This window comes from Coregonus clupeaformis, chromosome 5 (assembly GCF_020615455.1).
Source record: "Coregonus clupeaformis isolate EN_2021a chromosome 5, ASM2061545v1, whole genome shotgun sequence".
In the NCBI taxonomy this organism is placed as follows: Eukaryota; Metazoa; Chordata; class Actinopteri; order Salmoniformes; family Salmonidae; genus Coregonus; species Coregonus clupeaformis.
The window spans coordinates 30,457,591-30,469,650 of record NC_059196.1 but is presented as its reverse complement, the minus strand read 5'-3'; positions in this window follow the sequence as shown (position 1 = coordinate 30,469,650).

Here is a 12,060-nt window from a genome sequence, read left to right as displayed (position 1 = left end):
GGAGTGGGGTGAATTATAGTTTACAAGCTGTGATAAGAGGAAAGTGCAAAAAGGTGTCCACATACACAAATCTGCGCTCAACCACACACACAGATACACACACACAAACACACATCATATAGCACGTGGAATAGCTTTGGACTTCGACTTTTCCTTCATGTGAATGTCAGTGACGTCAGTCCGGAGCCCATTGCTGTTTATAAAACACAGTCTCTGAACAACACACAAACACAAACACACACATACGATTACACAATTATACACACACACACACACAGTTACACACAATTACACACATACACAGACACACACTCACACATTGACTGGCTCTGAGGCATAAAGGTCAGGTGCTACTGCATCCAGTGCCCAGGGCTACGAATACTGGGCTAAACTCCTCACAGTAAACCAACCAGAACACATCTCTCCTCACTGTTCATTAGGGAGGAACACAATAAACTGCTATCTTTTAGTCTCTCACCTGTTCTCTCCCTCTCTCTCTCTCTCTCTCTCTCTCTCTCTCTCTCTCTCTCTCTCTCTCTCTCTCTCTCTCTCTCTCTCTCTCTCCTCTTTCTCCCTCTCTCTCTCTCTCTCTCTCTCCTCTCTCTCTCTCTCTCTCTCTCTCTCTCTCTCTCTCTCTCTCTCTCTCTCCCCTTAATCAGAATAGCATGTACAGGTCTTCTGGGTCCCAAATGGCTTGCGTTCATGCCACTGAATGTCACTGAGGCCATTTTCTACAGGAGAGAAGATCAATCTGACTGCTCAGCTTCAATATCATACCTTTCTCCTCCGCAGAGTTTTGACAAACTTTTAAAACTGGGCCAAGAGCAAAGTGGATTTGTAAAGTGCCACTCGTGGATAGAATACAATCGGTAAGACAAGCCTGATTTTAACACTTGAGACTTAGGACTTGGAATTAGGGAGAGAGAGAGACAGAAAGAGAGAAAGAGAGAAAGAGACAAAAATTCCCTGACAAAATGTAAAAAAATATGAAACAATTAGTTTCATTTCCCAAAAATTTGAAACTGTTTTTCAAGGTTTCAAAGACCTCTTTGATGTGAATAGGCTACCTGTCCTGTTGGGGGAGGATGCAGAGAGCTGTAGGTTGGCAGCGCACTACATTGCTGCCTGCCATAAGATGAGGGACAGTGTCTGACAGACCAACCAACCTTTGCACATGTCCTCTATATTGTTATTGTTCAATGGATATTTTGCCCTTGGTTATTGTTGTTACTGTTGTCCCGTTGACAATATTGATTATTATTTTAATTATGTTAGTATTGTAAATATCCAAAGTAAGCTTTGGCAATATGTACATTGTTACATCATGCCAATAAAGAGAGAGAGAGAGAGAGAAAGACAGAGAGAGAGAGAGAGAGAGAGAGAGAAAGACAGAGAGAGAGAGAGAGAGAGAGAGAGAGAGAGAGAGAGAGAGAGAGAGAGAGACAGAAGACAGACGACGAGAGCAGGCGGCAGGCAGGCAGGCAGGCAGGCAGACAGACAGACAGACAGACAGACAGACAGACAGACAGACAGACAGACAGACAGACAGACAGACAGACAGAGAGAGAGAGAGAGAGAGAGAGAGAGAGAGAGAGAGAGAGAGAGAGAGAGAGAGAGAGAGAGAGAGAGAGGCAGAGAGAGAGAGAGGCAGAGAGAGAGAGAGAGAGAGAGAGAGAGAGAGAGAGAGAGAGAGAGAGAGAGAGAGAGAGAGGCAGAGAGAGAGGCAGAGAGAGAGAGAGAGGCAGAGAGGTATTTTCTATTGTGATTAAGTCAAGACAATTATTACAGGAACACTGACATCATGGAAAAGGCATGTAAAACAATTGTCATGGTTACAGTGATGGCGCAATGGTTCTGGCACCACATACGAGCTGTACAGATGATCAATCACAACTTCTAACGTCACAAACTGAGACCATCAAAACAACACTATACACACTTCTGGGGGAGGATGAAATCTTGGGACCCTGCTTAGTTGACCCAGCCTGGATGGAAGTCTGGTGTGAGGGGTTAGGGGAAATCATATGTCTTTACTGAAGACAAGAATAGACCTATGTACTGAATAATTTATACTGTCATAGTTTCATCCTGTTTCTGTAGCCAGCCTACACAACACAATGCTGATCTGTGTTTTTACTTTGCCTCAACCCATCAGTGGGACTCTATCCCATCATGCATCACAGAGACCGATCCTTTCTGCTCAAAGGATTTGTATATTTCTGTTGGTTCCATAGTTTGTTTTCCTCTCCCTCTCTTCCTCCCACCTCTTCCCTCCTCTCCCACTCTTCCTCCACCTCTTCCTCCACCTCTACCTCCTCTCCCTCTCTTCCTCTTCCTCCTCCCTCTCTTCCTCCACCTCTTCCTCCTCCTCTCACTCTTCCTCCACCTCTACCTCCTCTCCCTCTCTTCCTCCACCTCTTCATCCCTGTCCTGTGAAATGGGAACCAAATGTACATCAAAGACACCACAGGGAGAGATGATAGAGACCCTAATGTTTATTTCATTCAGCAATCTGTGGTGGGATCTTACACACACGCACACACACAAACATACATGCACACACACACACTGATTTTCAAATTGTAAAAATGATACAATAGTCTGTCCATTTACAACATAAACTGCCAAAATAAACATTAAATTACTAGGTTTTGGCTTCTTTTCAAAGGGTTGTGCATTAACCCATAACACCAGCCCTCAGACATCATAGCATTAACCCATAACACCAGCCCTCAGACATCATAGTATTAACCCATAACACCAGCCCTCAGACATCATAGCATTAACCCATAACACCAGCCCTCAGACATCATAGTATTAACCCATTACACCAGCCCTCAGACGCCATAGCATGACTTTCAATTGACAGAGAATCACCAAACAGCCAACACTCTCTAGCTAGCATTTATCATACCGTAGAGCCAGAATAGTGTGCAGTGAATTGGAGTGTAAGATGTAGATTTACCAGAAGAGGGGTTTAGCCTCCTGTAGGCCAGAGCTGGGAGGGGGGATGGATGGGGGATGGATGAGGAATGGATGGGGGATGGATGGGGATGGATAGGGGGATGGATGGGGGATGGATGGGGGATGGATGGGGGGATGGATGGGGGTGGATGGGGGGATGGATGGGGGTATGGATGGGGATGGATGGGGGGTGGATGGGGGGTGGATGGGTGGATGGATGGGGGATGGGGGGTGGATGGATGGGGGATGGATGGGGGGGTGGATGGGGGGATGGATGGGGGGTGGATGGGGGATGGATGGGGCGATGGATGGATGGGGGATGGATGGGGGATGGTTGTGGATGGATGGGGATGGATGGGGGGATGGATGGGGATGGATGGGGGGATGGATGGGGGATGGATGGGGGATGGATGGGGATATTTGGGGGATGGATGGGGGTATGGATGGGGGATGGATGGGGGTGGATGGGTGGATGGATGGGGGGATGGGGGATGGGGGGTGGATGGATGGGGGGATGGATGGGGGTGGATGGGGGGATGGATGGGGGGTGGATGGGGGGATGGATGGGGCGATGGATGGATGGGGGGATGGATGGGGGATGGTTGTGGATGGATGGGGGTGGATGGGGATGGATGGGGATGGATGGGGGGATGGATGGGGGGATGGATGGGGGGTGGATGGGGGAATGGATGGGGGATGGATAGGGGGATGGATGGGGGATGGGGATGGATGGGGATGGATGGGGTGGATGGGGGTGGATGGGGGATGGATGGGGGATGGATGGGGGGTGGATGGGGGATGGATGGGGGATGGATGGGGGATGGATGGGGGGATGGATGGGGATGGATGGGGGATGGATGGGGGGATGGATGGGGATGGATGGGGGATGGATGGGGGATGGATGGGGGGATGGATGGGGGATGGATGGGGGTGGATGGGGGATGGATGGGGGTGGATGGGGGGTGGATGGGGGATGGATGGGGGTTTGATTGGGGGATGGATGGGGGGTGGATGGGGAATGGATGGGGGATGGATAGGGGATGGATGGGGGATGGATGGGGATGGATGGGGGATGGATGGGGTGGATGGGGAGTGGATGGGGGATGGATGGGGGGTGGATGGGGGGTGGATGGGGGATGGATGGGGGATGGATGGGGGATGGATGGGGGATGGATGGGGATGGATGGGGGATGGATGGGGGATGGATGGGGATGGATGGGGGGATGGATGGGGGATGGATGGGGGATGGATGGGGGGATGGATGGGGGTGGATGGGGATGGATGGGGGTGGATGGGGTGGATGGGGGATGGATGGAGGATGGATGGGGGATGGATGGGGGATGGATGGGGGATGGATGGGGGATGGATGGATGGGGGGATGGATGGATGGGGGATGGATGGGGGGTGGATGGGGGATGGATGGGGGGATGGATGGGGGATGGATGGGGATGGATGGGGGATGGATGGGGGATGGATGGGGATGGATGGGGGATGGATGGGGGGATGGATGGGGGATGGATGGGGATGGATGGATGGGGGGATGGATGGGGGATGGATGGGGGATGGAAAATTGAGCTTTTGGAAAGAGGGGCTAATGTAAAGGGTTTTCAGTATCTCAGCGGTGGTACAGGGCTGGAGTGGATGGATGGATTGGCAAAGGTTTAAAGTCGCTCACATAACTGGAAATGATAGTGACTGGGTGGATAGATGGATGGATGGATGGATGGGGAGAGGCGATGGAGAAGCAAGGGGCTAATGGTTGACATGAAAGCTCTTTACTGAGCACTACAGTACGTGGGGGAAAACGCTGAGTCGTACAGGAACAGGGGTTCAAAAACAGGAAGTGCATTAAGGGCCCTTCCCACGAAAGCTCTTTCCAGGATCGCCCTGCATCGATCTCCTCTCTTCCAGGACCCCATCATTTACAATATGTGTTTATTTCAATATTTCCTGGCTGGTTTCCATGTATGCTGAGCAGACCTTGGGACAGTAGGTCACCTTTTGAATGGGACGGTAGAGTTAGCTGTTGTCTGAGAGAGAGTAGACAAGGACCAACTTTTGTGGATTGAGATCAAGTCTTATACTTATAGAATTGGGCCCCTGTAGGTGAGCAGTTCTGGTAATACAGTGTGATATATGGTGTTTACACACACCTGTCTAAACATGCTGAACTGTGGTAGGGCACGTTTGGCAACCCTGTCTCAGAGAGGCTAGCCACGGTAGTACGCTCTCCGTGTTGACAGGAGTGTTGTTTATTATTTATGCATAGTCACTTTAACTCTACCCACATGTACATATTAACTCAATTACCTCGACTAGCCGGTGCCCCCACACATTGACTCTGCACCGGTACCCCCTTGTATATAGCCTCCCTATTGTTGTTTTATTTTTACTGCTGCTCTTTAGTTATTTGCTGTAATTTTTTTTGCTTAACACTTTTTTATTTGTTTTACTTTGCATTGTTGGTTAAGGGCTTGTAAGTAAGCATTTTTTTATTCGTTTTTGTCATTTAGCAGACGCTCTTATCCAGAGCGACTTACAGGAGCAATTACGGTTAAGTGCTTGCTCAAGGGCACATCGACAGATTTTTCACCTAGTCGCTCGGGGATTAGAACCAGCGACCTTTCGGTTACTGGCACTACGCTCTTAACCACTAAGCTACCTGCCGCCCATTTCACTGTAATGTCTACACCTGTTGTATTCGGCGCATGTGGCAAATAAAATCTGATTTGATTTGATTTGAGTACAGTAGAATGACAGACATGATGCAACAGGCAGGAAAAACTGTTCCACACAGACAGAGTTACAACACACACAAACACACACACACACACACACACACACACAAACACACACACACACATTGAGTTATCACATAATATTTGAATAAATGGGTTTTTGTCTGCATTTTGTTGAGAGTTCAGTGGTATGGCCATGCGAGACAAGCACAAAGGACTGGAGTCAACTTCCAACCTAGCAGGTTGAATTCTTGATGATGAAATCACTGGCAAAGCATATGAATCCACTAGACGGGAAAACTGCTAATCAAAACAAATACATGGAATCAATCTCACAAAATGGATGCAGGAGGACTCCTGAGTCACAGCACAGCAAATAAAGGAAGTATATCAGACAAAAATGGAGGAAGGAATCCGAGCAGCAATCTCTTCTCTCCTAAGAGACACATTTGGAAATGCTATGCTAGCACACACAACACACACACGCACACACACACACACACACACACACACACACACACACACACACACACACACACACACACACACACACACACACACACACACACACACACACACACACACACACACACACACACACACACACACACACACACACACACACACACACACACACACACAACTATCAGCAGAGAGAGTGTTGTAGAAGAAGAGAGGACAGAAAGGTACAGAGAAAAATAGAGAGTAGTTTAAGAGAGAGTGGTAAAGAGAGAGTAGAAAAGAGAGAGTGGTAAAGAGAGAGCAGTAAAGAGAGAGTGGTAAAGAGAGAGTGGTAAAGAGAGAGTGGTAAAGAGAGAGTGGTAAAGAGAGAGCAGTAAAGAGAGAGTGGTAAAGAGAGAGTAGTAAAGAGAGAGAGTGGTAAAGAGAGATGGTAAAGAGAGAGTAGTAAAGAGAGGAAGCGAGAGTGGTAAAGTGAGTGGTAAAGAGAGTGGTAAAGAGAGAGTGGTAAAGAGAGAGCAGTAAAGAGAGAGTGGTAAAGAGAGTGGTAAAGAGAGAGTGGTAAAGAGAGAGTAGAAAGAGAGAGTGGTAAAGAGAGAGCAGTAAAGAGAGAGTAGTAAAGAGAGAGTGGTAAAGAGAGAGTAGTAAAGAGAGAGTGGTAAAGAGAGTGGTAAAAGAGAGTGAGTAAAGAGAGTGGTAAAGCGAGAGTGGTAAAGAGAGAGCAGTAAAGAGAGAGTAGTAAAGAGAGAGTGGTAAAGAGAGAGTGGTAAAGAGAGAGTGGTAAAGAGAGTGGTAAAGAGAGAGTGGTAAAGAGAGACGGTAAAGAGAGAGTAGTAAAGAGAGAGTGGTAAAGAGAGAGTGGTAAAGAGAGTGGTAAAGAGAGAGTGGTAAAGAGAGAGCAGTAAAGAGAGAGTAGTAAAGAGAGAGTGGTAAAGAGAGAGTGGTAAAGAGAGAGTGGTAAAGAGAGAGGGTAAAGAGAGAGCAGTAAAGAGAGATGGTAAAGTGAGTGGTAAAGAGAGTGGTAAAGAGAGAGTGGTAAAGAGAGAGCAGTAAAGAGAGAGTAGTAAAGAGAGAGTGTAAAGAGAGAGTGGTAAAGAGAGAGTGGTAAAGAGAGAGCAGTAAAGAGAGAGTAGTAAAGAGAGAGTGATAAAGAGAGTGGTAAAGAGAGAGAGTGGTAAAGAGAGAGCAGTAAAGAGAGAGTAGTAAAGAGAGAGTGGTAAAGAGAGAGTAGTAAAGAGAGAGTGGTAAAGAGAGTGGTAAAGAGAGAGTAGTAAACAGAGTGGTAAAGCGAAGTAGTAAAGAGAGTGTGGTAAAGAGAGAGTGGTAAAGAGAGTGGTAAAGAGAGAGTAGTAAAGAGATTGTGGTAAAGAGAGTGGTAAAGAGAGAGTGGTAAAGAGAGAGTGGTAAAGAGAGTGGTAAAGAGAGAGTGGAAAGAGAGAGAGTGGTAAAGAGAGTGGTAAAGAGAGAGTAGTAAAGAGAGAGTGGTAAAGAGAGTGGTAAAGAGAGTGGTAAAGAGAGAGTAAAGAGAGAGGGTAAAGAGAGTAGTAAAGAGAGAGTGGTAAAGTGAGTGGTAAAGAGAGAGTGGTAAAGAGAGCGGTAAAGAGAGAGTGGTAAAGAGAGTGGTAAAGAGAGAGTGGTAAAGAGAGAGAGTGGTAAAGAGAGAGTAGTAAAGAGAGAGGTAAAGAGAGAGCAGTAAAGAGAGTAAGAGAGAGTAAAGAGAGAGTGGTAAAGAGAGAGTGGTAAAGAGAGAGTGGTAAAGAGAGAGTGGTAAAGAGAGAGTAGTAAAGAGAGTGGTAAAGAGAGAGTGGTAAAGAGAGAGTAGTAAAGAGAGAGTGGTAAAGAGAGTGGTAAAGAGAGAGTGGTAAAGAGAGAGTGGTAAAGAGAGAGTGGTAAAGAGAGAGTGGTAAAGAGAGAGTAGTAAAGAGAGAGTGGTAAACAGAGTGGTAAAGAGAGAGTGGTAAAGAGAGGGTAAAGAGAGAGTGGTAAAGAGAGATGGTAAAGAGAGAGCAGTAAAGAGAGAGTAGTAAAGAGAGAGTAGTAAAGAGAGAGTGGTAAAGTGAGTGCTAAAGAGAGAGTGGTAAAGAGAGTGGTAAAGAGAGAGTGGTAAAGAGAGTGGTAAAGAGAGAGTGGTAAAGAGAGAGTAGTAAAGAGAGAGTGGTAAAGAGAGAGTGGTAAAGAGAGAGTAGTAAAGAGAGAGTGGTAAAGAGAGAGCAGTAAAGAGAGAGTGTAAAGAGAGTGGTAAAGAGAGAGTGGTAAAGAGAGAGTGGTAAAGAGAGAGTAGTAAAGAGAGAGTGGTAAAGAGAGAGCAGTAAAGAGAGGAGGAGCAGTAAAGAGAGAGTAGTAAAGAGAGAGTGGTAAAGAGAGAGTGGTAAAGAGAGAGTGGTAAAGAGAGAGTGGTAAAGAGAGAGTAGTAAAGAGAGAGTGGAAAGAGAGAATATTAAAGAGAGAGAGTAGTAAAGTGAGAGAAGTAAAGAGAAAATATTAAAGAAAGAAAGAAAGAAAGAAAGAAAGAATGAAAGCAAGCAAGCAATAGTACACGTGGGAGCGAGGAAGGAGCCAAATCTAAGACAATCCTCTCATTCTTATGGTGTTGAGAGCCTAACAGACAGGAAGCAGCAAGGCACCATGGGAGATCTAGAGCAGCTCTGGAATGACAGCAGTAGAGGATATATGAAAGACAAGTTCAGATACAGTATCTCGTGTCACTCTGGTCTAATACAGGAAAGACAGAGTTAAAACATGTTTCATTCTGAAACTGACTATTCAGATCCCTTTTAGACTCAGAGGCAGTAGCTAGGTTTCCATCCAATTGGTGACAGATTTTCACGCAAATATTCTAAAATCTGCATAAAAATAATATGCGCGATTTTCCCACCAGAGATGTGTTTTCATAAAATGTACTTGTTGTGCCCTAAAGGGCTGTGTGTGATGACATAGTGCACATAATGTATTTATTTTTAGGGGTAGATCAGCTTTTAATAGTGCAGATACATTGTAGCTTCAATGTAAATGTCTGCACTATGTCCAATCCCCCATATATTATTTTATATATATATATATATATATATTGTGATGTCACGAGAGGCTGTGTCCTGGAGGGACGTTACATCCCCCTGAGGTGGCCAAACCCGGACAGCTATGGCTCCATCTGCTGGTATGGTCGGGAACTCCAACCCTCTATGGCCAATCTTCCCACGCAGCTGAAACCAATCAGGAGCTGATGAGCTGAAGGTTTGTTGAAGGGAAGAACACGGTCTCCAGGCTGGGCTCTCTGGAGGACAAGAGTGCTGCACGTCCACTTCCATGAGGAATATAAGGATTTGGGAGATACTTACCTTTGGGAAATACTCACCTTTGGATATATGCACCTGTGGAAATACGTGTGGGACATTTGGAAGGACGTTTTTGCTGGGTTGGCCACTAGCTGCAACGGGGAAGACAGTAAGACTGGGGAAAAGTTATTTGAGCGAGGGAGAGTTATGATTTTGGATGTGGAAGAGACATCTCCTGAACTGTTAACCCTTAAAGAGCCACCAGAGAACAGAATTGTGTTATACTTTCGTTAGTTTCCCAAGACCTTTAATAAAATCCTTGTTTTGGTTGAACCCTGGTCTCCTTGCACTACTTGAGCAATCCCGCTGAAAGCTGTGTAGCCTCTTCGTGACGTCACAGATGGTGGAGAATACGGGCACGCTCAAGCGTTAATAGTGCATGTCAGAGGAGGATACCGAAGGTTTGATCACCCAGTTTTCCAAGTTGGCCGTAGGCTCCCCGCCGACTGAAATGGGAGGACATATTGAAAGCCCTTGTTGCTGGCCAGCAAGCCCAGATGCAAGCAAACGTGGCTCTCTTGGAGGAGCAAAAGAAAGCCAACCTTCTGAAGGCAGAGGAATTGCAGTTGCAGAGACAGAGGGTTGTCCAAAATACCCGCCCAATAAAGGCAAGTGACTTTATATCTAAGATGGGAGCTACCGATGACATTGAGGCATACCTGCATGCATTTGAGGCCACGGCCACTAGGGAAGCCTGGCCCAGCAACAGTGGGTTGGTCTGTTAGCCCCCTTCTAACCGGGAATCGCTGAATGCTGTCCGGGACCTGGGCCCCTGACCAGGTTACTGACTATGATGCCCTGAAGTCTGAGATCCTCAGCAGATATGGACTCACAAAAGTTTGGTATGGCCCAGCGCTTTCACAGTTGGACCTTCCAACCAGACCAACCTCCTCGGGGCGCAGATGCATGAACTTGTCCGAATCGCAAGGGAAATGGCTGATCCGCAGAGGAATACAGCAGCGGCGGTGGTGGGAGGCCGTTGTGGTGGATCGTTACCTACGCGCCCTGCCTTATGAGGCAAAACGGTTCATCAGTCAACAGGCCTTGACCACGGCTGATCTGTGACCGGGGAAGCTGTGGAAAAGTACCAGGCCACAGCGGAGATGCTGAATGCTTCGAAAAGACCCCAGGAGTGCGGCCCCACCACAAATGGGAAGAACCCGTCCAAAGGACCCCAAGGTCTCGAACCCAGCCACTGTCAGGACTTATCCCCGGCCCAGGGGGAGCCAGAAACCAGGCGGGTCCAAGAAGAGTACACCAGGATGGGGAACCTCGACAGTGTTACCGGTGTGGGAGATGGGACATATCTCCCGGCAGTGTGGGAAACCAGCCGATGAACCTATGCCCACTGCGGAGTCCTCCAGCTCAGCACCCACACATCGCTTTGCCTCGCTCTTGGGAGTCGAGATGGCGGCCCAGATCGACCCCCCACCTGCCCGGTAACTGTGAATCACCATGATGTGGAGGCCTTACTGGATTCTGGTAGCCGGGCCACCCTGGTGCGTAAGGGATTTGGTGGGCCCAAGTGTCTGACCCCGGGAAAGTCCTCCCAGTTTCCTGTGTCCATGGGGGACACCAGAGAATACCCCATTACTGAACTTACAATGACCAGCACACGGGGAACCATACACACGACGGCGGGGTGGTTGATTCCCCCCCGTCCCTTTCCTAATTGGACGAGACTGCCCAGCCTTTTACCCACTCTGGAGAGAGTCTCAGGAGAGGATAACCCGAGTACCTCGGAAAACGGAGAGGCAAGACTCATCCTGGGAAGTGCTCGGTGCAATCCTCCAGTTACTCACTCCCGCCCGGGCTCTGATAGGGATGGCAGGTGCCCAGACCGACACAGAGACGGAGCTGCAGAATCTGGACAAAAGAACTGTCTGGTCTGAAGGGGACCGCTGAGAGGTATCGTTTGTTAAAGCAACAGTTAGACATGAAGACAGAAGAGTTAGATATCCTCCAGGCTAAACTCAACAGAGCTCCTTCCCTAAGCAACAGGAGGAGCTGGAGAGGCTGCGCAGGGACCATCGAGGAGGTGAGGAGACCCGCTCAGTAGTAAGGAGGTCCAGAAGAAGGCAGAGGAGAAGCAAGGTGTTGGAGAACAAGATGAAGAATGCGGAGGCAGAGAGAGAGAAGGAACTGAAAGCTGCTCAACAGAAGCTAAACTCTGCTAAAACCAAGGCTGATGCGTTCAGTAAGAAACTCAAGGAGAGACAACAGGAGGCTGAGTCCCTGGTCCTAGAGGTGGAGGAGTTGAAGAGAGAGCAGGCTGGCAAGCACCACGGCAATGCGGACGCCCTCTCCCGGCGTGATGCCTCCGCTGCGCTTTACCCACGAGGACGTCGGTCCCGAGGAGGGGGGATGTGTGATGTCACGAGAGGCTGTGTCCTGGAGGGACGTTACATCCCTGAGGTGGCTGCAAACCCAGACAGCTATGGCTCCATCTGCTGGTGTGGTCGGGAACTCCAACCCTCTATGGCCAATCTTCCCACGCAGCTGAAACCAATCAGGAGCTGATGAGCTGAAGGTTTGTTAAAGGGAAGAGACACGGTCTCCAGGCTGGG